This window comes from Phascolarctos cinereus, unplaced genomic scaffold (assembly GCF_003287225.1).
Source record: "Phascolarctos cinereus isolate Bilbo 61053 unplaced genomic scaffold, phaCin_HiC Scaffold_3;HRSCAF=262, whole genome shotgun sequence".
NCBI lineage: Eukaryota > Metazoa > Chordata > Mammalia > Diprotodontia > Phascolarctidae > Phascolarctos > Phascolarctos cinereus.
Genome location: NW_027555736.1, coordinates 59,564,566 through 59,580,499, shown reverse-complemented (window position 1 = coordinate 59,580,499; position 15,934 = coordinate 59,564,566). Strand labels below are relative to the sequence as shown.

Genomic DNA, 15,934 nt, shown 5'->3' with positions numbered 1-15,934 from the left:
GTGACCCTAAGATCTTCTTTCAAGCTCCCTCGCACGGTACTCTCTGTAACAGAAGTTAACTTCTTGTCTGCAATGGTCAGAGCTCTGGACTTGGAGTCAGGAAACCACGGGTTTGAAACCTGTCACCTGAGCAAGTCACTCAATCCCTCCCCACCTCAGTTTCCTCACTAGTAAAATGTTGTTAGGGGCAGCTATGTGGTGCCGTGGATTGGTAGAACACTGGGCCTGGAGTCAGGAAGACTCATCTTTCTAAGTTCAAATCTGGTCTTGGACACTTTACTAGCTCTGTGTGACCTTGGACAAGTCACTGTATCCTGTTTGCCTCAGCTTCCTCATCTGTAAAATGAGCTGGAGAAGGAAATGGCAAACCCCTCCACAGTCTGTGCCAAGAAAACCCCAAATGGGGTCATGAAGAATCAGACACAAATGAAACAACAAAATGACAGGTTAAACTCCACAATCTCTTAATGTCCTTTCTAGCTCGAAAGTCTCAGATACCTAAATTATAGGAACCACATAACAGAAGAGCCAACTTCATAGAGCAGTTGCAAGAAAATGTGTCTGAAGTATTTCATATGGTGAACTGATCCAATCATTCAGGACAGCAATTTGGAGCTATGCCCAAAAGGGCTATAAAACTGCATACCCTTTGACCCAGCCATATCACTAGTAGGACTATATTCCAAAGAGATTATTTTTAAAAAAAAAGGAAAAGGAAAAGGAAAATGACCTACATGTATAAAAATAGTTATAGCAGTTCTTTTAGTGGTGGCAAAGAATTAGAAATTAAAGGGAATGGCTGAACAAGTTACTGTATATGATTATGTTGGCATTGTGATATAAGAAATGACACGCCAGATGCCATCAGAAAAAACGTGGACTTACATGAACTGATGCAAAGTCAAATGAGCTGAACCAGGAGAATATTGTATATAGTAAGAGAAATATTGATAATGACCAACTGTGAATGACTTAGCTATTCTCATCAATACAAAGATCCAAGACAATAATGAAGAACTTGGGATGGGATGAAAAATGCTACCTATCTCCAGAGAAAGAACTAACTGCATCTGAATGCCCATCAGAGCATATTTTTTTCTTTGCTTTCTTTATTATCATTGGGGTTGTTTTGTCTGTGTTTTCTTTAACGGCATGACTAACATGGAAATGTTTTGCATTACTACACATGTATAACTCACATCAAATTGCTTGCTTCTCAGTGAGGGACAGGGGTTAAGGAAAGAATGTGGAACTCAAAAATTTTAAAAACAAATGTTAAAAATTGCTTTCCCATGTAACTGGGGGGGAAATGAAATATTAAATTAAAAATAAAATAAGATACTTCACAAACCTTAATGCCCCTTATAAATGTCAGCTACTATTTTCACGATTCATCTTCACCACACTCCTCATTCACTCACCACCAAGGCAGCATTGCCAGGAAGTCTTTTGTGATGTAGGGAAACAAGGAGTGATGACATTTCCTGATGTCATATTGATTTTGGCCTTTACAAAACACTTTCTACACAGTTGAGTGAGGTGGGTGGTGCATCCACTTCCACAACAATTTCCTTGCAAAACTGAAATAAATTAGGGTGTTTACAGGGAGGGCAGGGAAACAGGTGGTAAGGAAGAGTTACTACTCCCAGAGAGTGGGACCTAGGCTCATCCTTTGTACTTGGGGGAGGCTGGAAATAAGTCCTCAATATATGTTTGCTCTCAATGATGAATTGTCAGTTAACTGGTCATTGTGAGTCATCTCAGTGATACTGGAACATTTCAGGTTGCATATACCCTTTGAGTGGCAATGACACTGATATGTGCACAAAGGACGTGGACAAGACACACCCAGCTCTATCAGATTCTCGTTGAATCCTTCTAGGCAAAGTCCATGGGCTTGGAAAGGGTCCAATTCTCCATGCCAAGGCATAATATTGCCAAGTCAGTCAGAGTAAAGAGTTCACACACTGCAACCAAGAGGACAGTCCTGCTCTGCCCAACAAGATTGTAAACTCCCAAAGGGAACAAAATACCACAAATGATACTTCTTTTCTATCTCCCAGCAACGCTCCACACCCAAAAGGTGTTGTCATGGACAGAGAGGAAGAGGTATTGCCAGGGCTGACTGAGTTGAGCAAGGAGGGTATCTTTCCTTCCAGGCATGGCCTCTTGAGGAGAGAAGTGGTTCTTCCTTTCAGAAATCATGGCCATGGGGACAGCTAGGTGGCATAGTGGATAGAGAACTGGCCCTCAAGTCAGGAGGACCTGAGTTCAAATTCTGACTCAGACACCTAACACTTACTAGCTGTGTGACCCTGGGCAAGTCACTTAACCCCAACTGCCTCACCAAAAATAAAGGAATCATGGCCATTGGAGTGCTGGCAGTTATTAAAAGGGCCCTTCTTCTGCCAAATTCTGTGGATTCAGGGAATCTGCCTGAGGACCTGAAAGCAGGAGTGGACACCAGTACCTTTGAATGGTACCTGAGATCACCAATCATCAATTATTGACTTAGTATCTACCCTCTGCCTAGCACTATGAAAACAAGGTAGACTGGGGAGAACAGCCAGCCTGGCTAGAATAGAAAACTGACACCGAATGAGGATGAACACTCCCCTTCCATCTACTCCCCAGGCCATCAGAAGACACCCTCATCACTGCCTACTAATTAACCAACCAACAAACATTTTTTAAGCATATATAGCGTGCCAGGCACATGCTAGATGCTGGAAGAATGAATTTCATTACTGGAAAGGAGTTTACATTCTATCAACTGGTAAATAACAGTCTCTAATCCTGGGACTAACCCAGTTCCTCCAAAGTTTGGGACTAATCTAGTTTCCTCAGTAGGACTTCCAGCTCTTTGAAAGTCATCTAGCTCAATCCCACTAACTTTGCCAGGAGAAGAAGCCAGAATCCTAGCAAAGCTAGGGATCTTTCTCTGGGTCATGAGGCTAATGGGTAGCAAGGAAAAAAAGCAGACATCCTCTGACTGGCAGTCCCAAGTAAGTCAACATTCTTTTAAGTGATATTAGGAGGTGTGGAATATTCACAATGAGAAAGATGATAACCTCTACCCTGGCCTGACACATCTGGAGAATACTATTCTCAGTTCTGGCCTCCACATTCGAGGATGAGCATGAAACTATCTAGAAACACATCCAGAAGTAGGTAACCAGGATGGTTTGAGGGCTGGAGACAGTATTGTACAAGGGTTGGAGGAACTGGGGATATTTAGCCTAGAGAGGGGAAAACTTGGGAGGGCAACATGAGGGCATGCTCTCCTGACATGTAGACAGACAAGACTTGTTCTGCTTGGCTCCAGAGATCAGAACTGAGGGCAATGCCTACGTCCCAAGGAGGCCTATTTTGGCTCCGTATGGATGACTCCCTGGCAGTTAGAGCTGTCCAGAGGTGGAGTGGACAGACTGCCCTGGGAAGCAGTGGGCTCTCCTCTCTTGAGGTCTTTGAGTGCAGGATAAGTGAACACCTGTTAAAGACATCAGGGACCTAGCTCCTGGTCAGGACTGGTTTGGACAAGATGGCTGCCTTCTATAACAATCTATAACTCCCTAACACTTGAGCCTCTGGCCTTGCTGAGTTGCTTACTTCTGCAGTCATATACTCACTTCTTCCCAGCATCCCACATCTGTCTTCACTTGGTTGTGAGCCCAGGGGGTTTACTCTCTTAAAGGGGACCTCTCCTACGTGGGCATCCAATAAATGACCCAGGTAACTTTGTATAAAAACGAAGGTGCTGCCTTTGGACTAGTCCTGTGTGGTCCTAGTCTTTAGATCTAGGTGCCCAAAAGGTATGATTCCAATGTCCCCTCCCTCAAAAAAGGAAAAAAAAAGTACCACCCCAAAATTCTACTCTTAGAACTTTATTCTTTTAGCTTATTAATCAACCAACCAACAACTATTCAGTCAGGGCCTATTCTGTGCTCAGAAATGTTGGGCCCACAGGGGAGCTCCCTAACTAGGCGCTAGGATATGTGTGTACATATATACACATATATGTATGTATATATACATAGGTACATATATATATGTACATGTGCGTATACACATACATACAAGGATAAGACTACCACATATGAGAGAGGTAGCCATGATGCAGTAGACAGAGAATTGGCCCTCTAACATACACTGGCTGGATGACCAATTCCAGGCAAGACACTTGGCCTCTCAGTGCCTCACAGAACTCCATAAGCCTATAAGTTAGCTGCAAAGCAGATGTCAGTATGCATTGGTAGAAGGTATTTTTCTCACTGGGAATTCCTCATACAGATGAAACCACAAACCCAGCCCAAAAAAATTAGTGTGTAAGTTCTAATTGGGTGATATAGACAAAAGCAATTCAGAGAAAAATACTCTGCTGATTCTGAGGTCAGAAGAAGGTCTGAGTCCTGGTTCTGATACTCATTCACTGTGTTATTCCGAGCCAGTCATTTAACCTCTGAACCAGCAAGCTTTCCATCTTTCCTTCCTTCTTTCCTCTGTCTCCCTTGTCACCCAGGCTGCAGCAGGTGTTCCTGAGCCTGACCCACTTTGGACCAGCACAGAAGCTGTTCCGTTCCCACCCTGGGCTGCCCAAGAGCCTCCCATTCCTGAAATCTCACCATCTGGGTGCCAAGTTAGTGCCGATCCCTAGGTGGCTTTAGTCCAATGGCAGCTCTGAACTTCAGTGAATGCCCCCTACACAACAGGGATTACAAGCGTGTGTGTGCGTGTGTGTGCACTGCTACACCCAGACAGCTTCCTCAAATCTGCCAACTGGAGGTCTGCATCATTGCAAAGCTTTCTCTATCCGCCTTCAAGTGCTTTATAACTGTTAGTTATTATTAATAAGAATAGGATCTTTATCAGTCCTTTAGTATTGGAACATAGGGTTTGATAGGGAAAAATGAGGATACCGGGCTCCTAATGAGAGGCAAAGATGAAAAATGTCATCCCAAAAACACAGAAAAGGGAAGCTGGCCCTGGAAGGACAGAAAGCTTGACTTTTTTTGTTGTTCAAACCTGTTATTTCTTTGTCACAGAAACTTCCAGAAACTGAGGTAGATCAGTGGTTAACTCGGTTATCAGTCTGGAATTGCCTGGGAGGCTGCTGGCTTCACAGCCAGTGGGTATCAGAAGCAGGACCTGAATGTGACTCTTCCTGATTCCAAGACCTCAGGCATATCCACTGGGACTCCAGGTGTCAGATCTCTAGTAGCTGCTAATTATCAATGGAATGGGCTGCCTGGGGGGCAGGGAGGGAATTCGAAGACAAGTACTACAAGACAATTTTTCCTCATTGTGGAAATCTTTCTTCCAGGAACATCTTCCATCTTAGTTTCTCCATCTGGGCCTGGAGTTCCCTGGAGTACTTGGGATAAGGAGGAGCAGACTCTAATCTCGGGATCCCCCAGGTAGACCCCTGGGAGGGTGTGCAAATAGCATGCTAAAAACAGCCCATGAAGCACCAGGCCAGAGGTAAGATAAAGCCCTTCTGTACCAGCTTTGTCCCACCCCCAAGGTATGGGCGTCATAGGTGCCACATAAAACCAGAGCTCGAGCTCCTGGTGGCAGTCTACCAGCCTGGTCCTTTTTTTTTTCCCTAAGCACTTAAACAAGAACTCTATTGAGTGTGGCAGTTAAACTGACATGAAACTTTCCACCCACAGAATAGCTCTGTCAATCACCAGCCAGGCCAGGCTCTGAGCCCTGGTTTGTAAGATCCCATTGGCCGCCAGCTGTGCTCAGCAACGGCAGCATCCGGCTGGAGAGAAATTCTGCTTGGGCCCTGTCACTTCACTATTATCACTTTAATCTCTAGCATCCTCAAAAGCTCTCCTTAAAAACATAAATATCTCAAGGATAAGAGCTAGCATTTTAGTTCCAACAACTGTAGAGCTGAGAGCTCCACAGGCTAGGATACTGGTCTCCAAACTCTCCATTCCATGACTTCCCACCACATATCTGTCTGTCTGTCTGTCTGTCTCTCTCTCACACACACACACACACACACACACACACACACACACACTCAGGATTAAGTGACTTGCCCAGGGTCACACAGGTAGTAAGTGCCTGAGGCTGGATTTAAACTCAGGCCCCCCTAACTCCAGGGCTGGTGCTCTATCCACTGTGCCATGTATCATTTAATACCATATTCTCAGTTAACACAGAATCGCAGACTTGACAGTCGGAAGGCAGCTCAGCAGCCATCTATCCCAAGCAACACACACAAGAGATTCCTGATCGAAGATACTGGCCAAGTGGACAGTCACCCAGCTTTCTTGAAGGCTTCCAAGGAAGGGGAAACCCCCACTTTCTGCAGCAGCCCAGGGCACTCTGGGTCAGCTCTTACTGTTAGGAAGCCAAGCCTCAACTGCCCTTTCCGAACATTTGATCCACTGCTTTTGATCTGTCCCCTGGAGGCCCAGGAGAACAAATATAATGGCTCACCCACTCCTCAGTTCTTCAGATACTTGAATATAACAAATGTGTACCATCCTTCTCCTCCAAAATGTCCCTAAGTATTTTCTTCTTCAGGCTAAAAACCCATGGCTCCTTCAATGCATTCTCCTAGGACGAAGACCTGAGGTGAGCAGACCTGAGGCCCTTCACCTCGCTCCACTCCTTCTGTTCCTCCAGAGGCTCTCTAACTAATCAGTGTTGTATCATTCAACTGTGATACCTACAACTGAATACAACACTCAGGGTAGGAGAGCTGAGGGTGGAGAGCTTTGCCAAAGTAGGGATTATATAGCAGTCAGCTGGGAAGAAGAAAGGAACACAGTATTGGCCTGAGGTTTGGGAAGGCAGCTGTAGTAACAAAAAGAACACTTGGGCTTAGAAGACCTGGGTTCAAATCTCAGGCCTGCTACTTACAACCTCTACGGCCTTTGGGCATGTCACATAAATTCAACAAATATTGAACCCCTATCACATGCAAGTTGGAGGATGTAGATTTTTTAAAAAAAAAATCATAGTCTCTGTATGTTTAAGCTCTCAAGGAACTTAAAATTCAGTTGGGAAGAGATGTAAAGGAGGTAGAAATGATACTTCTGCACAGATGAAGTATGATTATAGGGCAGGGCAGGAAAGGAGCAAAGGAGAATTGTAAAGTAAACACTTTTAGCTAAAAGGTTCACAGGGCAAGCTTAATGGAGGTGGGAGTGCCTGAGCTAGGCCTTGAAAGAAGAGTAGGATTTGGAAAGGCAGACAGAAGAGCAGATTCCAGGCACAGGGAATGACCTTTTGGACTGGGCAGGGCTGGAAGATGTCATGCAGAGTTCAGGAAACAGTCCAATTTGGCTGGAATAAAGACTCACGAAAGCAGAGTGATAAGAAGGCCCAAAAGCAGGTTTGGAGCCAGACTGGGGAGGGCTGAGAAGTGACATGGTCAGAGCCATCCCTCCAGGCTGGGTCAGCAGCAATTTGATGGATGGATTGGAGAAACTGGAGGGACTGGAGCAATGACGAGGTTATCTCCACAGTTTAGGCTAGCAGTAATGAAGGCCTGACACTATGGGGGTGGAAGTCACCAAAGTGAGTGTAAGCTCTTTGAGCTCAGGAGCTGTTCGGTTTTTGTCTTTGTATCTCCTGTTCCCAGCATGTGCCTGGCATACAATAGGCATCCAATAAATGCTCTATCATTAATGACAAACTTTCTCTACTTCACAATATAGCTGACAATGACTGGATCTACTTCTGAACTTTCTTCCTTGGACACCAAATGAATTCTTGATCATCTGAGGCAATGGGGGTAGGAAGGAGGTTAACAGAAAACCTGTTTATCCAGCTGTGAAGGGGTCATGCCAGACTTGGGTTAAAAAGACTTGAAAGCCTAGAAGGCAAAGAGGTACATGATAAATGTAAAGAACGGAGCAAATATGGCAGGTGTCCCTCAGGGATATCCTACTCAATTCCATAAGCTTTCATTGAGAATGTATCTCTACCATTTCCATTGGTGATTGCATTCATAAAGGGAGTACTATAAGGTCTGCAAAGTTCTTTACAAATACAATCTCAATCCAGCCACACAAATACCCTGGGTTTTGTTATTCTTGAGTCATTTCAGTCATGTCCAACTCTTCTTCATGACCCTATTTCGGGGTTTTCTTAGCAAAGATACTGGAGTGGTTTGCCATTCCCTCTCTAGCAAATACCCTGAGAGGGAGGTGCTGTTATTATCCCCATTTTATAGATGGGGAAAGTGAGGCAGGAGAAGGTTAAATGACTTATCCAAGGTAACAGCTAGGAAATGTCTGAGGTGAGATTTGAACTCAAGTCTTCCTGACTCCACAGCTCCTGACTTCTATCTACTACATTACTTAGCTAACTACCTGATTTTATGCAGTGTCCTACTCAAGCAATTCAAAAAACAACTAAGACCCCACCCTCACGGAGTTTACCTTTTGATAGGGGAAAAGAGCAAAATACACAAGTAATTATGAGGAAGTCCACAGTTAAGTGCCATCAGACAGTTACAAAATCCCCATGGGAATCCAGAGGAAAATCATCAAAGGAATCATGGAGGAAGTGGTATTGGAACTAAACCACAAAGGATGGGAACTTCTTTATGGTAGGTGGGGACAGGCAGGAAGAATTCCAAGTGAAAGGTCAAAATGTAAAAAAAACCAAGATGGCGGGAAGGGCATATTTTGAGAGCATCAAGAAGTCTTTAAGTATACAGTGTATGTAGAAGAGTAGTATAGGAAAAAGTAAACTGAGGTAAGCTTATAAAGGACCTTAAATGTCAGGCTGAGGAATTCTAGCAGTGTCTATGCTATCCGTAAGGCATTTTGTCAAGTCTGCCCTGTACCTTAGGGTTGTATTATTATTATATTAGATAAGGGTAGCTAGGTGGCACAGTGGATAGAGCACCAGCCCTGGATTCAGGAAGACCTGAGTTCAAATACGGCCTCACAGACATAACACTTACTAGCTGTGTGACCCTGGGCAAGTCACTTAATCCCACTGCCTAGCCAAAAAACGAAACAAAACAAAATTATACTAGATGACCTCAGTCATCTAATCCAACACTTAAGCCATCACAAACACACACACAGAGAGTACTTTTCTTATGTCTCTACAATGGTATTGAGACTTTCTCCAGTATTCTTCTTCATGTACACAGAGTATCTTACTCGCCTTCTCTACCAGCCTAAGGGGAGTAAGGGAAGAAGGGAAGACATTTTATCCTGGTTTATCCCAAAAGACTTAGAACAGTGCTTGTCCTCGGCAGATATTTAGTAAATATTGACTGAATATAAATAAGCACAGGATATAACACTACTCCTACCGAACAGCTTAACCACCATTTTAAGGCAGCCTTTATTGTCATTTCAGCCATGGTGACTCCGTCGTGACCCCATTTGGGGCTTTTCCTGACAAAGACACTGGAAGGGTTTGCCATTTCCTTCTCCTGCAGATAAGGAGCTGAGGCAAAAAGGGGTAAGTGACTTGCCCAGGGTCACCCAGTTAGTAAGTGTGTGAGTCCTGATTTGACCTCATAAAGATCAGTCTTCCTGATTCCAATCCCAGTGTTCCATACACTGCAAGATACAGCAAGAGCTTAATAAATGATACAAATGTTAAGAAAAAAGCAGGGATTCAACTGAGAAATTGAGCTGGGGTCATGAAGAAAGGCTTCACTGAGTTCCAAGTATTGGTCCTAAGACCAGATTTGGAGCTGGAAGGTGCCTAATGTCACCCCTTCATTTTATACACCCCCAGTAGGTGCTATACCAGGCTGTCTGTTTTTCCTACCATCTACCCCATCAGATGGAAAGCACCGTGAGGCCAGAATCTTATTCCTAAAAAGCCTTGAGACCAGGGCTGGGCTAGAATTTTTGTGGATTATATTTGGTCAGATATCTGATACTCGTTAAATAGAAGATAGCAAAATGTGTCAGTGAAGTCAACTATACAAGAGGACCCACATTGTTTTCTCTCTGGTTCCCCCCCCCAGCTCCAGACTTTCCAGATTTCTTTTTCTCCACCATCCTCCCACCTTCTCCCTCTCCCCTCACTTGTGATCTTCCATTAGAATGTAAATTCAAGGGCAGGCATTCTTTCTTTTTGCTTTTTTTCCCCTTTCTCCTTCAAACACAGATTAGCTCATTTTAAGCACCAGATAAATACTTGGTGACTTGACCTGCCCAACACTGGGCACCTTTGGGGTTCCTTCTCTCCAGCCCTGCCATTTTGTTTTTCAGATGCACCAAAGTTCCTGATGACCTTCACCCCTTGCCCCAAAAAGAATTTGGGTCCCATTTATCCAACAGATTCTTCCTTGAAATTCTCCCTGAATTCATCTGCTTGATCAAGGAAGTCTCCGGAGGTACCCGGAGGCTATAATCCTATCAATTGGCCTTTCATTTTCACCTCTGCCCAATCTCCCAATTCGGTTAACCCTAACCTAGCCCAGACCTCCACTGTCTATCACCTCCTGATGGCCCCTGGCTACTCCCACCCTAGACCCTATCTAGACACCATTCTGGACCTCCCAGTCACTCCCATCAAGACCCTTCCATAGTCTTTCTGTATATAAGGTTCATCTGGCCTCCATTAAGGTACTCAAATTCCTTAAAAACCTAGCCAATAGCTCACAAATGTTCAGATTCCTAAAGAGTCTGGCCAATATGACGGATTTTTAATAAACCTTATCTTTGGCTGAAAGAAGGCTTGGGTCAAATTCATTTAGGCAGGACCTGCCTGTCGTGATTTTGGGGTCCCAGCACCTTTCAACCTCTAGACCTCAACGCGGGGCATCTTTGTGCCCAACTCTGGGTAATTTCATTCAACAAACACTTAAGAAGTATCTACTTTAGTCCATGACCTTGGAAATAATAACAGCAGCTAACATTTATAAATGGCTTACTATGTGCTAAGCCCTGTGCCTCATTTATCTCTTTTGATCCTAATTACAACCTTGGGAGGTAAGTGCTTTTATCACCCCCATTTTACAGATGAGCAAACTGACTTGCCCAGGGTCTGAGGCTGGTTTTGAATTCTGGTCTCCCATACTCTAGCCCTTCCTCCCCCCATCCAGTGCCAGTCACCAGCTACTTTGGTGGAGGGAGAAGAGCTAAATTATATCTCCTCTGTCGGCGGCCAAAATGGAGCTTTTTAGAGACCTATCTTCTCCCCTCTAGCTGTCAACATTTGCTCAAAAGTTCAAGTTGTCCTTTTTTTTTACCGGGATACTTCTCAGATAAACGTGGTTAAGGGGCCTGGGGGAAACAACCAAAACCACAGTTCCCAGCAGCCTCTAACCTTGGATACTTCCCCCTCTTACAGCTGGACCTGAGCAGCTGGGAGCCCATGAACAGGTGTTAACCAACGCTTCCTTTCAGCAAACCTCGTTGTTCCCAACAGCTTGAAACAACTACCTCCCCTGGGGGGCTCCCTGCTATACTGACAACTGCGCCATCCCCCCCTTCCCAAGGAATAATCTAATTTTTTTCTCCTTCTAATGGGAAAACAAGGAGCAATACAAGGTGGGCTAAGACAAAGCAAACAGGGTACCCCAAATGTTTCCCAAACCTAAAGCGTCCACAGCAAGTAAACAGCCCGATGTTACCAGCTCACAGCTAGCAGCACCTGGTCTCCTTACCTGGTGGGAGCCAAAGAAAGCTGAAGGCAGCCCTCTGGACCTCTAAGGCCACCCTTGCTTGGCCATCGCGCCTAGACGCCGGGATGGCCTTTCCTGCTCACTCGACAGCGCGCTCTGCAACACACCAGCGCCTACAACCAGTTGGCTCAGGTGGTTAAGGGCTAACGGTCGTGAGTTCTAGTCTCAGGTGGCTTTCACTTTGTCCCCCAGCCCTAAACAGTCATTTCTCCAAGGCCTGGGGGTGGGGGAGCAGAGGGAGGGGGGGCTGTCTCATCTACAGCATCTACAATGTAGACGTGGGTGTAAGTAAGTTTTCGGAGCCTGAGAGGTGCTGCGCCTTTAAGGGTCTAACCTTTAACACCTTAGCGCGGCGAGCCTGGAATGCCCGTGGAAAGGCGCGGCGCGGTCGGGCGGCCCGGGGGGCCCTTCGCGGTCTGGCCAGCCCGGGCCGGGCCAGCCCGAGCCGGTGCGCGCACCTCGCTGCCTTTTTTTAAAGGAAGTTCCGGCTTAGGTCCGGGAACCCGGGCCGGAGGAGCGGGGCAGGGGGATCTGGAGCCCAGCTTGCGACCATCCCCTGCCCTCTAGGGACACGGGGCAAGGCTGTACCTGGGCTGGGGGCGGCAGAAGGCTCCCGCCGACCCCAGCACCAAGGGCGGGGGCCGGAGGGCCCAGCTTTACTCAGCCCTACCCCCTCCCCACCTCCCCAGAAGGGGGCAGAGACCCTCCCCATGCACACACACAAGCTGGGGGGGAACGGGGGTAGGGGGTGGAGGGTGGAGGGGCCGCGGGCTCCTCACCTGCCCAGCCCGCCACACTCACCTCTTACCGCCGCCGGCCTCAGAGCAGATGCCTCGCCGTTCCCAGTCCCGGCTCCCTCCCCAGTCCCAGCTTCCTCCCCCATGGGCGGCCGCCCCGGTGCGGGCGGGGCCGAGGAGGGAGGAGCCGGGGCCCGGGAGCCCGCCCCGCCCCTCCAGCGCGGAAAACACGGTGGGGAGGGGCCGGAGGGGCGGGGGATTGGGGGGAGTGCGGGTCAGGCAGCTCCGCATCCTAGCTCAAGGTCACTCCTAGGCAGGGATTCCGAGACACCCCCCCGCCCCGGGTGGTGACGCCCGCGGTCCCTGAGCCCAGGGTGGGGCAAAGGTCTGGCGACGGAAAGGAAAAAAAGTGCACGGACCCGAAGTGCAAGTGACCCCCGGAGGCTCTCCTAGCCCACCCGCTGGGTTTTACGGAGGTGGAAACTGAGGCCCAACACGGGCAAAAGACTTGCCTCGAGCCCCTCGGGTTACACCCGGGGAAGGCGTTGCATGCCCCTAAAAGGAAACAGGAACGCAGGGGAGGAAGAGGAAGCCCCTCCTTCATCTCCGCGAGGTCTTCCGCCCCTCCCCCGTCCTCGCAGCGGGGGGCCTGCCAGCGGGGGCTTGTTTTTCACCCTAGCCTCCATCGAGAGATCACTGACCACGCTTCCACCTCAGTAACTTTCTGTAGGGTTTGGGGAACAGTGTACGACAAGCTTTAGGTCAAGGTTGTCTCCCTCACCCCGCACTCTTTGGTGCACCCCTCCCCCTGCTTTTCCCATTCTGCCCCCCCTTGATCTCAGCCCCTCCAACGCCGAGGCGTTTACCTAGTTACTCTGTGCTTCCATCCGATGGAGATTTGAATGTTAAAGAAAGACTGCACAAGGCCAAAGTGTTGGAGTTTCTGGAATTCCACGCTTCACAACTAGGTCAAGGAAGGGGAAGATAGGGGGGAGGGGCGGAACGTCTTGAACTCCAATCACACCTTGTTCCCTTTAGTGAAGGCGGCTGGGGTAGCCAAACGAGCGCACCAGCGAACCTCCAGCAGGGACTTGGTGTGAGTGCAAAGAAGCTTAGTGTTCCTGGAATGGGGCCACCCCTGCCCACCCTCCCAACCACAGGGAGCTGGCCTGGTAAAGCGCACAGAGTGGCCTCCCTTCTCTTCCACCATCTCCCCTGCTTAGCCTCCCTCTTGAAGGATTTTAGAATAACATCTTGTTCTGGCTCCCCCCAACTCCCAGAGTCTCAGAGCATGGAAAGAGCCTGAAGACAAATCTTTCTGGGCTGGGCAGCATTTTTGGGAGATGAGTGAGTAAGGAAGCAGGGAGGACCAGAGGCAGATCTCAAGCTCAAATTCTCAAGCACATAGCTGAGACTCCCTTCCCAAGAAACCATCCCAAAGTAACTGTACCCAAAGTCTGTAAGACTGGGGCCCAGAGGGATAGGCACTAGCAGAAAAAATACTTTGCTAGGGGCAGTCACTGATAAAGATGCTAATTCCTCCCATAAATATGAACCTTATTTCTAGAACAACATGTGATATGACTCATAGCTGAAGGTTATGTAAGATTACATTGTTGTGCCCTCAGATTTTGGGGGCAGGATATTAACTGTGAGTTGTCTACAAATTTTCAACTCACTTAGAATAGCAAGCATCTGCTAGGTACCCACCCTACGCTAGGCAAAAAAAAAAGAAAAAAGGTACCTGTCCTAGGAAGCTTATAGTCCAATTGAGCTGGCACTCATGAATCAATTACAAGGTACAAGGGCCATGAAGTCATCTTCAATACTTCCCTCTACTTGACTCTCCCCTATTATCTAATTGGTTTCAATCATGTTATTCCACCTCCACACCTCTTCCATCGTCTCTCTTTCTCTTCACATGGTTTACCATTCTAGTTGAGGCCCCCATAACATCTCAATTGTACAGCCAGAGCTTCCTAACTGATCTCCCTGCTTCTAAGTTCCCCTTTTTCCAAACTCTCCACACAGTTGCCAAAATAATTTTACCAAGAGACAGGTTTTATTGGGTTACTCTTTGGCTCAAAAACCCTTCTATGGCTCCGTATTAGCTCCAGGATAAGATATAGTCTCCTTAGCTTGGCATTTAAGGCCTGGTCCAAGAGTGCCTGGCACAAAGTAGGCACTTAATAAAAGGCTATCTGTTAATAAAAGGCACGTAGTTGGCACTTAAAAGGTTGTTAATAAAAGACACATAGTAAGCACTTAATAATAGTCTGTTAATAAAAGGGACATAGTAGGCACTTAATAAAAAGTTGACTGTTTCACTAACCGGCTATCTTCAATCCCTTCTTAAGTCTTATTTCACATACTCTGTGTTCCAGCCAAACTGGACTCAATATTTCATCTCTTAGCTCTACAGACTAGGTCAGAGATGTTAAATATTCTACCGACATGCCAGGTCCACAGTACTACTGAATAGCCAAACCAGATTAAAATGTAACTAATATTTAACAAAATAAATAAAAATACAATACAGCATAGATAATGTTAGTATGTGGTTTTCTAAGTCAATATACAGCCCACAGGGATCCTTATGTATGGTGTAGTGGCCCCTGCTTCTATCTGAGTTTGATACCACTGGACTAGATGAACTAGAAGAGAAGAATTCAGGTTGGAGAATTCTGGAAAAGTAATAAAGCATGGTAATTTCGATAAGTTTTAGATCAGAGACGCTCAAACATTGTTAAGGACCTGGATATACTTAAGGGGACTTTTCACTTCTCAGCCTCATTGCTTTCAGAATCTGAGAGATTCACCCACTGTCTCTTGTCACCAATTGCCTTTATAAGGTTCAAAGAATTAACTAGATTATTTATAGGTTGAAGAATGTCAAATAAGGGTCACACAGAGCTCAGGGTCAATTATAATACCCACCTACAGACAACCGTCATTTACAATCCTGCTCAGGTGTTCTATTTAGCTGGACTTCTCAGAATACTCCTGAACCGAGGTCTTTCCATATGGTTCTGGAAGTCTCCTCAATAGTCAATCTGCTGGCAGCTTTCTTCAGCTCCTAGCAGATGGCAATGTCCCCATTTCCTGAGTCACCAGGGTTCTGCTTGTCGCCATCCTTTTTTGCAGGTCTGGCCCTTGAAGCATCTTTTGACATCTATCTCTGTATTTCTCCTCAGTCACCCTCAAATGATGTCAGTCTGTCTCTTTCCCAGTGACCAACTCTCCACTACAAACTGTGAAAGAGGCTGCAGTATGGCTTGGATACATTACAGATAAACTCAAGTCCCCCTAATAATTTGTTGTTCAGTTGTTTCAGTCATGTCCGACTCTTTGTGACCCCATTTGGGGTTTTCTTGGCAAAGATGCCGGAGATGTTTGCCATTTCCTTCTCCAGCTCATTTTGCAGATGAGGAAACTGAGGCAAACAGAGTTAAGTGACTTGCCCAGGGTCACACAGCTAATAAGCCTCTGAGGCCCGATTTGAACTCAGGAATTTGAGTCTTCCTGACTTCAGGCCCAGTGCTCAATCCATCTAGCCACTGAGCTGCTG

At 46.5% G+C, this 15,934-nt stretch overlaps 1 protein-coding gene across 5 annotated transcripts in view; it reads right to left on the bottom strand.

The window, feature by feature from the left end:
- ANXA11 (annexin A11) overlaps positions 1-13,301 on the bottom strand; it is a 48,339-nt gene extending 35,038 nt beyond the window's left edge. For 2 of the 5 annotated variants that reach the window (XM_078150876.1, XM_021006038.2), the window contains exon 1: positions 12,431-12,518. The gene's annotated coding sequence lies outside the window, so the exon portion shown is untranslated. Of the gene's footprint in view, positions 1-12,430; positions 12,538-13,232 lie in introns of those variants that run through there. The other 3 variants (XM_021006040.2, XM_021006039.2, XM_078150877.1) reach the window with 3 other exon arrangements.
- Between the last annotated feature and the right edge of the window lie 2,633 nt (positions 13,302-15,934).